General features: G+C 41.4%; 1 long non-coding RNA gene across 1 annotated transcript in view; it reads right to left on the reverse strand.

Annotated features, from left to right (window-relative positions):
- The window catches only part of LOC129620695 (uncharacterized), a 37,665-nt gene extending 33,820 nt beyond the window's left edge, over nucleotides 1-3,845 (reverse strand). The window contains exon 1 of the long non-coding RNA XR_008698673.1: nucleotides 3,641-3,845. This is a non-coding gene — a long non-coding RNA (uncharacterized LOC129620695). The remainder of the gene's footprint in view (nucleotides 1-3,640) is intronic.
- Between the last annotated feature and the right edge of the window lie 7,832 nt (nucleotides 3,846-11,677).

Consider the following 11,677-nt stretch of genomic DNA (forward strand, 5'->3'; position numbering starts at 1 on the left):
TGAATGTAGTATGAAATGTTGTTGGTAATGTCTACACTGAAACCCTTGTTTGCCATTATTAGGATCAAATGATCTCTGCAAAAATCAACCACCTCTAGATCTGCAGGCAAATCATTTACAAAAGAAATAAGAAGGAAAGATATATAATCTAAAATACCTTCAGATTTTTTTCCCATAGAATCTTTTTACTGGAGGGAGAATTGTTTTCCTGACCTTACAATGGAATGCTTTACACAAAACTGTATATGATGAAAACCAGAACACGTTCTTATAACATTAAAACTTTCAAATTAATTCAGCGAGAGAAATGTATAAATGCTAAAAATTAATGAATTTAGGTAAATTTTTTGATCATTTCAAAAAGTGCCACTAATTATTCATGCAGTTCTGAAAGAAACAAATCACCTAATAATTATAATACCCATAATTTTTTTTTGGTTCAGAGCTCACTCTAGCATTTGCTAGTTCTCATTGAAGGCAGATTAATAGACTTCTTATTTCATTTTTTTAAATAAAGTATCTCTTTTTTAGCATTTTTGTTTTTTCTAAAAAGTATTTGAAGGCCTCTATTTCTAGTAACATCTCCAACTAATCGTCCTAAAAAGTAGCATCCCACAAAAAATTTTATTACACATATACATATAAATACACATACAACCCGAATATTCTGGATAAATCTTAGTAAATATCTTTTTTAAAAAATAGACTTCATTTTTAAAGCAGTTTTAGGTTCACAGAAAATAAATACTTTTTTAATCACCCATACAATCTCAAAAAAATTAAAAAAAAAATTTAGGTTGGCAAAAATGAAGACCAATAATAATAATAAGTATAGTGAGCAGGGCTAAAATTATGGATTTTTGGAGGCATTTACCAATTTCAGTAAAATGGGTCTTTGTTTTCAAGGTTCACATAGAGAATAGAATATAGATGCTTTGCATCTAAACAAAATTTAGAATTGGAGCAAGTATGCTCTAGTCTCCCTCCAAACATACACAAATAGCCAGGGCCCTTAAAGTACTATATTGTCAATAAAAGAGTAGTCTAGAAAACATTCTTCTATGTACAAAATGAGATATTGAGGGTAAATAATATTTCTTCCTCAGCCTGATCTGGGTGAGAGGAAAAAAAAAAAAAACATGCTTCTGAATATTGATAATCTCAAGATGATAAGTAAACCTACCCGTATCCCAGAAGAAGCAATGGCAAAGTCTCCCTGGAGAAATAAACCAGGGCACATCTCACAGGATCTCCAACTAAAAACCCACTGAACATGTGTTCACACTGCAAAATTACAAAACTGATAGGAAAATGACTTCTGCTGAGCTGACATTGTTCAGAGCTAAAGAGAAAATGAGGGAACTGCAAGATACACTGGGAATAAAGAATATACTTATGCTTCAGAGGGCTTCCCTGGTGGCTCAGGGGTTAAGAATCTACCTGTAATGCAGGAGACCTGGGTTTCATCCCTGGGTTGGGAAGATCCCCAGGAGAAGGGAATGGCTACTCCAGTATTCTTGCCTGGAGAATTCCATGGACAGAGGTGCCCGGCAGACTACATGTAGTGCATGGGGTCGCAAAGGGTCAGACAGAACTGAGCGACTAACACTTTTGCTTTCACATGCTTCAGAGATGGGCAAAGAGAAAGAGAAGAAAAGGTAGAGAGTTGTGTAGGAATAAAAATGCAAAAACATAAAAAAAGAGACCATAACGTTAGAAGAGAGCTCTGGGGAGAGACATCTATTTCCCCACCCATCTATTTTGTAACTTTGCAAACTTTAATTTCATTTGGGCCCATCCCATTTACAAAACATTCTCTTCTTTCACAGTACATGTTTTCCAGGAGGGCTTATTAAAGTAATTTATTTCTTGGACCTAATCCTCCTTGACTAATAAAAACTTGAAAAACTTAGAATTGCACAACTCTTTTGGTAAACAAGATTTTTCTCATTCCAAAGCAAAAAGAACTGGTTGGTAACACAACATTATCTAATTTTACACTATCTTGTTTCAGTCCCTGGATCAAAGCAGCTATTGCCTCTGTCATTCAAGCTATTTTTTTAAATTATTATGATTTTTGACATTCGAAAAGAAAGAAAATCTTTGTGTGTGTGTGTGACAGGTCTAGAGACTTGAGTACATTTGGACGTTTTGAACTGCCCTGATGTTAAATCTTACCTAAATGCACTGCCTTCCATTCCCACACCTGACCTCTGGCTTTTTCTCTCTCCATCTGCGAAGTGGCACGAACCCATCAAATACACAGGACTTGCCTAAGGAGGTGAGCTCCAAAGCGTCTCCTAGGGGAAAGGGTAGATGCGACCTCCTCCAGGGAATGATCCAGCATTTAAGCTGCTGTAAGGAGACTCGCAACAAAAGCATCTATCCATCCGTCTCCAAAGACAAGATGCCTCTCGACTGTGCCTCCTAAGGTGATGCATTTCTTTGGCTCTTAAATGGCTGCAGAGCCTGGGAAAGCATGACAGGTCTTATCAGCCTTGACAGCTGTCTCGAGGAAACAGCAGGCAACCTACAACTTCAACCGGCGTCGTGTGCGGCTATCTCCTCGGGTCCTGCCAGGGTTCACAAAGCTGAGTCTGATCAGCCCTCAGACAGAGCACCTCCTCACTGACTGTGAACAGGCCTCTTTAGGGCGGGGTTCTTTCTGTGCAGGGAGCCGGACTTTCAGATTATGGTGAGACCGCATTAATTGGAAGCTGGATGGTGACATTTAGGGCTGATAAAACAGTCAGTCCGAATTCAAGTATTTATTTCTGGTATCTCTATGTTCCTGGGAGTGGAATAGCCCCTGCAGGGGAGTCAGGAAGGAATTAAATCGCAATCATGCCTATTAAGCCACATAGAGTCTGAGGTATTCCATCTCTTAGTACCTGGCAGTTCTTCCCTAGAGGGCAGCCTTCCCCACCCTCTCCTCCACCTGCCAACCTTCCCATGACCTCTTCTTCAACTACAAACACTACTTTTTTTTTGCCCCAGAAACTTCTTGTAAAAGTAATTACACTGAATGTTCCTTCTATAGATGGAAAGTGCATGTTCCCTCAAAAATTCTTGAGTTGAAATCCTACAACTCCCAAGGTTATATTAACAGATGAGTCATTGGGAGGTGATTAGTTCATGAGGGTGGGGCCCTCTGGAATGGGATTAGTGAAGTGAAGTGCTCAGTCATGCCAGACTTTTTGCGACCCCATGGATAGTAGCCTGCACCAAGCTCCTCCGTCCATGGGATTTTCAAGACAAGAGTACTGGAGTGGGTTGCCATTTCCTTCTCCAGGGAATCTTCCCAACCCAGGGATAGAACCCAGGTCTCTCACATTGTAGACAGACGCTTTACCGTCTGAGCCACCAGGGAAGTCCTGGTGCTTCCAGGAATGGGATTAGTGCTTTACAAAAAAGACCTCAGATGGTTCCCTGGTCCCTTCCATCCTGTGAGGATGCAGCAGGGAGGCGCCATCTGAGCCAGAAAGTGAGCTCTCACCAGAATAGAGCATACTGACCCCTTGAGCTTGGACTTCCCAGATGCCAGAACTGTAAGAAGTAAATTCCTGTTGTTTCTAATATACCCAGTGTATGGTATTTTGTTCCAGCAGTCCAAAAGGGCTCAGACAGGTAGGGCCCTTACCTTCACCAGTTCACCTTTCAAACTACAAAATTCTCTTTCTCCTCTGTCATGTGTTGGAACTGCTTGTCCTGCAAGAACTGTCTTCCTTGCGCAGCCAAAGACTTCGTCTTCATATCCCTGGGCCGTTCAGGGTCTCCTCTCACTCCAAAATCTCTGCTTCCATGGCCCCAGAGCCAGTTCTCTCTTTAAGCTCTGAAAGGCAGCTTTCTCTAACAGAAATGGAAAAGGCACAGACTAAGAGAGATCTAGAGCTTCCCTTGGACTGCAAGTAGATCCAACCAGTCCATTCTAAAGGAGATCAGCCCTGGGATTTCTTTGGGAGGAATGATGCTAAAGCTGAAACTCCAGTACTTTGGCCACCTCATGCGAACAGTTGACTCATTGGAAAAGACTCTGATGCTGGGAGGGATTGGGGGCAAGAGGAGAAGGGGACGACAGAGGATGGATGGCATCACTGACTCGATGGACATGAGTCTGAGTGAACTCCGGGAGTTGGTAATGGACAGGGAGGCCTGGCATGCTACGATTCATGGGGTCGCAAAGAGTCAGACACAACTGAGCAACTGATCTGATCTGATCTGAGAGCTTCCCAAGTGGTTTAGTGGTAATGAATCTGCCTCCGAATGGAGGAGTCATAGGAGACATTGGCTCAATCCTGGGGTCAGGAGGGTTCTCTGGAGGAGGAAATGACAACCCACCTCAGTATTCTTGCCTGGGAAATCCCATAGACAGAGGAGCCTGGCATGCTATAATTCATGGGGTTGCAAAGAGTCGAACAACTGACTCTTTGCAAATGACTTTTTGCAACTGACTCTTTGCAACTGACGCAACTGAGCATGCACGTGTAAGACAGATCTAAGGATTAGTCCTGGTTCTGACGTGACGGAAATGGGTGACTTAACTTTCCTAAGCCTGAAGGCTCCCTCACTATAAAACCATTTATAATAACCCTCCTTGGAGAGTCACTGAGAAAGCATTGAAACTGCCTAATAGCGCAGAGAATGACACATATTGTGTGTGTTTACATATGCCTTCTCGTCGGTTTAAAATTCTTCTCAATCTCTCTCACGCTGTCCTGCTCTGTTATCTGTCCTGATACTCTTGAAGAAAATAAATAAAAAATAAAAATGTGTCAAGGACAAGCATGTGTGCTTCAGAACCAGAGAAAACTGGGTTCCAATGAAACATTGCTTTTTTTTTTTTTTTGCATTGTAATCGATTCATTCTTTTTTCTAACTAAATGATAAACATTGACGATAGAGGCATAAAATATGAAATAAAATGGAAAGGAAATACTTCTGAAGAAATATTGTTCCACCAATAATACAGTCACTTTCTATATGGTTTGTAAAAATGCCTTATATGTGATTTCCAACTATGATTTTTTTTCAGTTTTATTTTATTTGTTTTATTTTTTTAAAATAAAATTGTATTTAAACATTTTAAATTTTGAAACAATTTAAAACTCCTGAGAATTTTCAAAATTTACAAAAGTGTCCAGTATCCCTTACACAGTTTTTCCCAATGATAGCATCACATGTAAACACCATTCACAACTCAAAACCAGGAAACTCACATTGCTGTGATCTTATTTACATGGCTATAGACTTCACTCAGATTCTACTAGTTTTCACAAGCACTTAAAGTACTGCTATTTATTGTTTTTGTACCTGTGGAAAATTTACTTAATCTGAGATTTATTCTGCAAAATAAGAATAACTCATCAGCATTAACCTCGTAGAGAGTTTCTGAGTGTTTTGGGAGGCTCCCTATGTAAATCTGCCTGCAATGCAGGAGACCTGTGTTTGACTCCTGGTTCGGGAAGATCCCCTGGAGAAGAAAATGGCAATCCACTCCAGTATTCTTGCTTGGAGCTGCTAAGTCACTTCAGTCATGTCTGACTCTGTGTGACCCCACAGACAGCAGCCCACCAGGCTCCCCCGTCCCTGGGATTCTCCAGGCAAGAACACTGGAGTGGGTTGCCATTTCCTTCTCCAATGCATGAAAGTGAAAACTGAAAGTGAAGTCGTTCAGTTGTGTCTGACTCTTCGTGACCCCATGGACTGCAGCCTACCAGGCTCCTCCGTCCATGGGATTTTCCAGGCAAGAGTACTGGAGTGGGGTGCCATTGCCTTCTCCAGGATCCCATGCAAAAATGAGCCTGGTGGGCTACAGTCCATGGGTCGAAAAGAGTCTGAGTGACTGAGTGACTAGCACTATCGCTATGTAAATTTGAGACCAGCTGGGATCTAGGGTCCTTTGCAGCAATGCTGCAACACTTGCACGTGGACACACCTCTCCTTGAGCAATGAAACACAAAGAAACTGTATGAGACTAAAAATAACTGTGTGCATGCACAGTAGGGACAAGTTGTGACAAAAGATACAAAGAGACCCAAAAAACCAGCTGTCACTTTTGAAGAGTCGGGAACAAAAACAGAGTACTGCGCATGCCCCCTGCACACAATGCTGCCTAAGGAGTGGCTATACCACCTAAACCATCCCTCTGGCCCAACTTCTGGACACGTCCTTACCCTCACCTTATGTCAGGAAAAAGGTTGCCCCCCTTGGGGACAAAGCAAGCAAGGGGACTTCTTGTTTGCTTTCTCTTCTTCCTGCTGTATCAGGGGCCCCAATAAAGCCTTGCCTGAATTTCTTGTCTAGCCTCTAGTCAATTTCTGTTGATTGGGGAAGACCAGGAACCCTGGTAGGTAACAAATTCATACACACCCGCCTATCGCTGGTTATAGTTAGAGACATTACTCCCAGGCAGTGTTCTGTGGTCAGTTAGAGGACAGACTCTGGGCTGGAGGACCTAGCATTGTACACTTGTTCTCTACTTATTCGGCTACCTCTCAGAGTCTCAGTTCTTTGTCACAGAAGTGGGGATAATAATAGTATTTACCTAAGTACAGTTTTGAGAGAGTTTAGATAACATTTAAAAAGAATTTCAAATGATACCTGACATCTAGTGAGTTTTGTGTTAGCTCTTATTTTGTTTATAGTATCTAGTACTTACTAGGAGGATAATAAATGTCTGTATTTTACTATCCTTCTTGCTCTCTAAATGTTGATTTATGGAATTCTGCCCTCAGCTGTATTCCTTACTGGCTACAGAACATTTCTATAAACTCTCATCTACTCTCAGGATTTCACCAATTCCCAGGTCTATACCTCTGTCTTTTATCCCTCCTTTTGCTCCCAGATCTGAACTACAAGTGCCAAACAGACATCTCTAAATACAACTCACTCTTTTCCTCTGAAACACTGTGACACTGTGAGTTCACTATAGGCAAACTCAGAGTCAAGAAGAATAATTAATCTTCCTACAGGCAGGGGGCAGTGAGTCGTTCACCCTCAATTCCCCCCAGTACCTTCCATCCTTACCCACCACCACAGTTAGGAAGGATCTGTCAAGCGAGATGGAGGAACCAATCAACTCAGAAAGAAGCATTGCCAAGTGTGGGGGGTCTCTGGACAGCGGGAATTCTTGGGGAGCAAGACATGTGAGAACTCAGTGTTTGCTGCATGGCTTGACCACGTGGTATTAGCAAGATGTTTTTCAGTCTGTCCTTGAAGGAGGGTGTATTAGTTTCTCAAGACTGCCAGAGTGATCACAAGCTGGGTGGCTTAAACCACAGACACTGACTGTTTCTCAGTTTGGGAGGATAGAAGCCGAGGTCAGGGCGTTGGCATGGGTTCCTTCCATGGTTTTTAAGGCAGAATCTGCCCTGCATGTGCTTGCTTGCTTACCCTGGTGTTCCTTGACTCTTGACCTCACCCAATCTCTGACAGTATCTTCACATGCTGTTCTCCCTTTGTTCCTATTTGCCTCCAACTTTCCCCTTTTTCAAAGACACTACTCATACTGGATTAAGGCCCACCCGAATGAGACTCATTTTAATTTTATTACCCCTGTAAAGATGCTATCTCCAAATAAGGTCAGATCCTGAGGTTCTGAGAGTTAAAATATTACGAATTTGGGGGTGGGAGGGACACGATTCAACCCATAAAAAGAATGGGAAAGAATGTATTTCTTCTACTTTCTTCTCCTTTCCAGATAGGGGAAAATATCACTTGTCATTATACTTCAGGGATTAACCATTATTACTCAGTGGTAATGGGAGTAAGTTTTATCTGACAAGTTAGAATTTTTTTCATCTGACAGCTTTTAAAGCTCTTTATGATTTTGTATGAGGAAAGAAAACATTAAACTTTTTGTTAATAAAGTTGTCAAGAATAAATAGAAATAGAGATGGAGAATGAGACTCAAAGAGGTAAGTCAGGGTTACCCAGACTATTATCAACCTATAATCCTGAACATTCATGGCAAGAAACAAGAAAAGGGACTGCTTTTGTCGGACAACATTTGTGTGACCAAGAGGTATGATGAACCAGTCATTTCCAGGGAAGGCTGGACATCACTGGGAAGGGACCAACATTCTGCCTATGAGTGGTGTTCTTAAAACAAATATCTGGCCCTACTCTGAGTACCTCTTCTGAATCTCTTCAGTGTAATCCTGTCCCTGAGGGGCCTCCAGGTGCCATGAAGAATGGGCTGGATGCTCCCTCACCTGCAGCTTGGTGCTTTTCTGGAAAACTCAAAGGGAAGATATTCATGGGACACTGGCATCAGAAGGTCTGCCAGTGACAAGTAGTGGATCTTATCAGAATTAATACAAGAGCCACGGAAGGAGAGCTAAACACTGAGGGAAAGACTTGTGGTGTGTAGGGGGTCAAAGCTGATACTTCTTGATATAGGAATTCAGAGGTTGGTCCCATCTTGGAAGAACACTTGATGGAGCATCGGGGACTGGGGCTTAAGGCAAATCAACAAAGGACCACAAAATGCATGGGAGACTTAGCACAGACGTGTTCACTACTGTAAGGTTCTCTCCTCATGATGGAGACACGACCTTCTCCACGTTGAATTATGATCGTCCTCACCCCAGAGACAGGTTTCTGAAATATGTTTATGAGAATTATATAAAAGCTGTCTTTAATATTTTAAAATATGAATCACAAAGTACAGAATCTCTCATAACTTTTGGATGTTGTTGAGATTAAATTCATATACCACATTAAAATGTGCAAACATAGAGCTTTATTTTGCACACTTGTTTTAGCTTATCTTGATTTTTTATTCTTGTAGCAGCAAGTGGATCAGTTAAGATGAGTTATGAATCAGTTCAGTCACTCAGTCGTGTCCGACTCTTTGTGACCCATGGACTGCAGCACACCAGGCTTCCCTGTACATCACCAACTCCCGGAGTTTACTCAAACTCATGTCCATTGAGTTGGTGATGCCATCCAACCATCTCATCCTCTGTCATCCCCTTCTCCTTCTGCCTTCAATCTTTCCAGTATCAGGGTTTTTCCAATGAGTCAGCTCTTCGCATCAGGTGGCCAAAATAAAATTAAAAGTCACTCAGTCTTTCTGAAAGGCAAGCCTAGTATTACATACTCACTCAGAGAAGGCAATGGCAACCCACTCCAGTACTCTTGCCTGGAAAATCCCATGGATGGAGGAGCCTGGTAGGCTGCAGTCCATGGGGTCACTAGGAGTCGGACATGACTGAGCGACTTCACTTTCACTTTTCACTTTCATGCATTGGAGAAGGAAATGGCAACCCACTCCAGTGTTCTTGCCTGGAGAATCCCAGGGACAGGGGAGCCCGGTGGGCTGCCGTCTATGGGGTCGCACAGAGTCAGACACGACTGAAGCGACTTAGCAGCAGTAGCAGCAGCAGTGTTACATACTACTGACTAGAATTCACTCACATGGTAGAAATTAACTACAAGGGAAGCTGGAAAATGTAGTCTGCCTTAGTGAAGGAGGAAATGGATTTGATGAATATTTAGTTGGTCTCTGACGTTGTCTATTCTTTGGGGTATCAAATATCTTTAGCCTTATCCACCACATAGAATATACTCACCCCTTTTTCCATGGGGATGAACCAAAGTTTCATCCAGTCATTGCTTCCCTCTCAAAGTCCAGGACATCTGAGTGACACATATCTATTCAAGTCTAGAAGTAATTGCTCAAGATTCACGTGTGATAATACAAACAGATAAATTACCTATAGCATCCCACTCGACAATAAACATTGATAGAATGAAGACAAGGGAACTATAATCAATACTTCCATAAGGAAAACAAAATTATGGGCGATACCTAGTGGCGTCTAGCCTGTAACAAGATGAACCTCTGCCAGAAAGGTGTGACAAGATCTCCATGTCCTGGTGGTGGGTGAAGGCCCAGATTAGCTCCTAATCCTGCTTTCTGGGAGGGGATCTTTTGTCTTTTCCCCTCTATAGCCCATGGCTCTACCCTCCAGAAGATTCTTTTCCTCTACTGTTCTACGCGGCCGTAACCTGAGTGGTTACTTATATGTCCCCTTTACGCTACCCACAACTTGCACAGAACACTTCCTGATACTGTAAGTCTGGGCAATCAAAAAGTCATTTTAATGATAACATGATTAATAGTTTCCCCAATTCTATAATTCAGGTTCATGGAGATTTTGGAAATACTGTTCCAAAAGTTTTATTGTTTATTTATTTGCTTTCACTTGGTACCTTATAAGAGTGATTACACCCAAATTCTTTTCTATACTTCCTTCTGAAGGCTAATTTATTTATTCATTTTCTCATCCCTATGAATCTCTTTCTGGTTTAATAGGTAGCTAGAGAATATCTGAAATAATAGGCAGGAAGGGCACATGTCTAAATTTTTCTGCAGGGCAAAACTGTGAAGTCCTTGAAGGCTTCTGTCAAAGGCCAATTTTTTTTTTTAATGTTTTAATTTGATATCCTATTGTTTGGGATCTAGAATCAACTAGTTTTTCCAATTATTTGAGACCTTAAATTTCTAGACTGTCTGTATTCCATCTACCTCTGATTGTACACTGACCAATTCTTTCCTAGTTTGGCATTTTTTAATATCTTGCAATAAGCACAAAAGTAAAATAAAAAAAAACACATTATCATTTAAATGTTTTCCATCACTGTACCTAAAAAAGAATAGTGGATAAATAATTTTCTCTATAGAAATCAGTGTCACAAGTATTTTGCCTTTGCAAGGTAAGCCTGCCCACCTTTTAGCCTCTGAAATAAGCACCCTCATGGTCTACTGATTGTCCTTTGGGTCAGTGACACTCTTTCTGGTGTTATGGCAGCAACCTTTTATTGAAAGGTATTTATTTCTGTTTGTAAGGTAACCCTGACTGCTATAACAGATATACAACAAGTCTAAGTGGCTCAGTGACTAAAGTCAAATTATCACACACATTTCCAAACTGGAGTTTATGATCAAAATGTGATTTTTTTTTTATTCAAGTGTTGGTTCCAGAATTCCACCATGTTCCACACATAGTTTTCAAGAAGAAAATATGGAGAATTGTTCATGGCATTGTTTTTATAAGTTAGGTCTAGAAGTCCTGAACTAGTCAGCTCAGGCTGCCATAAAAAAAAAAAAAATACCATATACTGCATGGCTTAAACTACAAAAATGCATTTTCTCAAAGTGCTGGAAGCTGGAAGTCCTGGATCTAGGTGTCAGCCTGGTTGGGTTTTGGTGAAAGCCGTCTTTCTGGCTAGCAGATGGCTGCTTTCTCTATCTCTATTTGGTAAAGTAGATAGAGAAAGAGAGATGGAAAGATGGACACACACCCACACCCACAATCTCTCTTTTGTTATTAATATAAAGCCACAGTCCTATTGGATTACAGCCCACTTCCCTGGTGGCTCAGACTGTGAAGAATCCACCTGCAATGCAGGAGATGCAAATTTGATCCCTGGGTGGGGAAGATCCCCCGGAGAAGGAAATGGCAACCCACTCCAGTATTCCTGACTGGAGAATTCCATAGACAGAGGAGCCTGGTGGGCTACAGTCCACGGAGTCACAAAGAGGTGGACACAACTGAATGACTTTCACTTTTCTGATCTTAACCTTATACTCTTTAATTAACTCCTGAAGACTCTATCTCAGGCTGATCACATTCAGGAGTTAGGGCTTCAGTATATGTATTTGGGGAAG

Source organism: Bubalus kerabau, chromosome 10, assembly GCF_029407905.1.
Source record: "Bubalus kerabau isolate K-KA32 ecotype Philippines breed swamp buffalo chromosome 10, PCC_UOA_SB_1v2, whole genome shotgun sequence".
Classification (NCBI taxonomy): domain Eukaryota; kingdom Metazoa; phylum Chordata; class Mammalia; order Artiodactyla; family Bovidae; genus Bubalus; species Bubalus kerabau.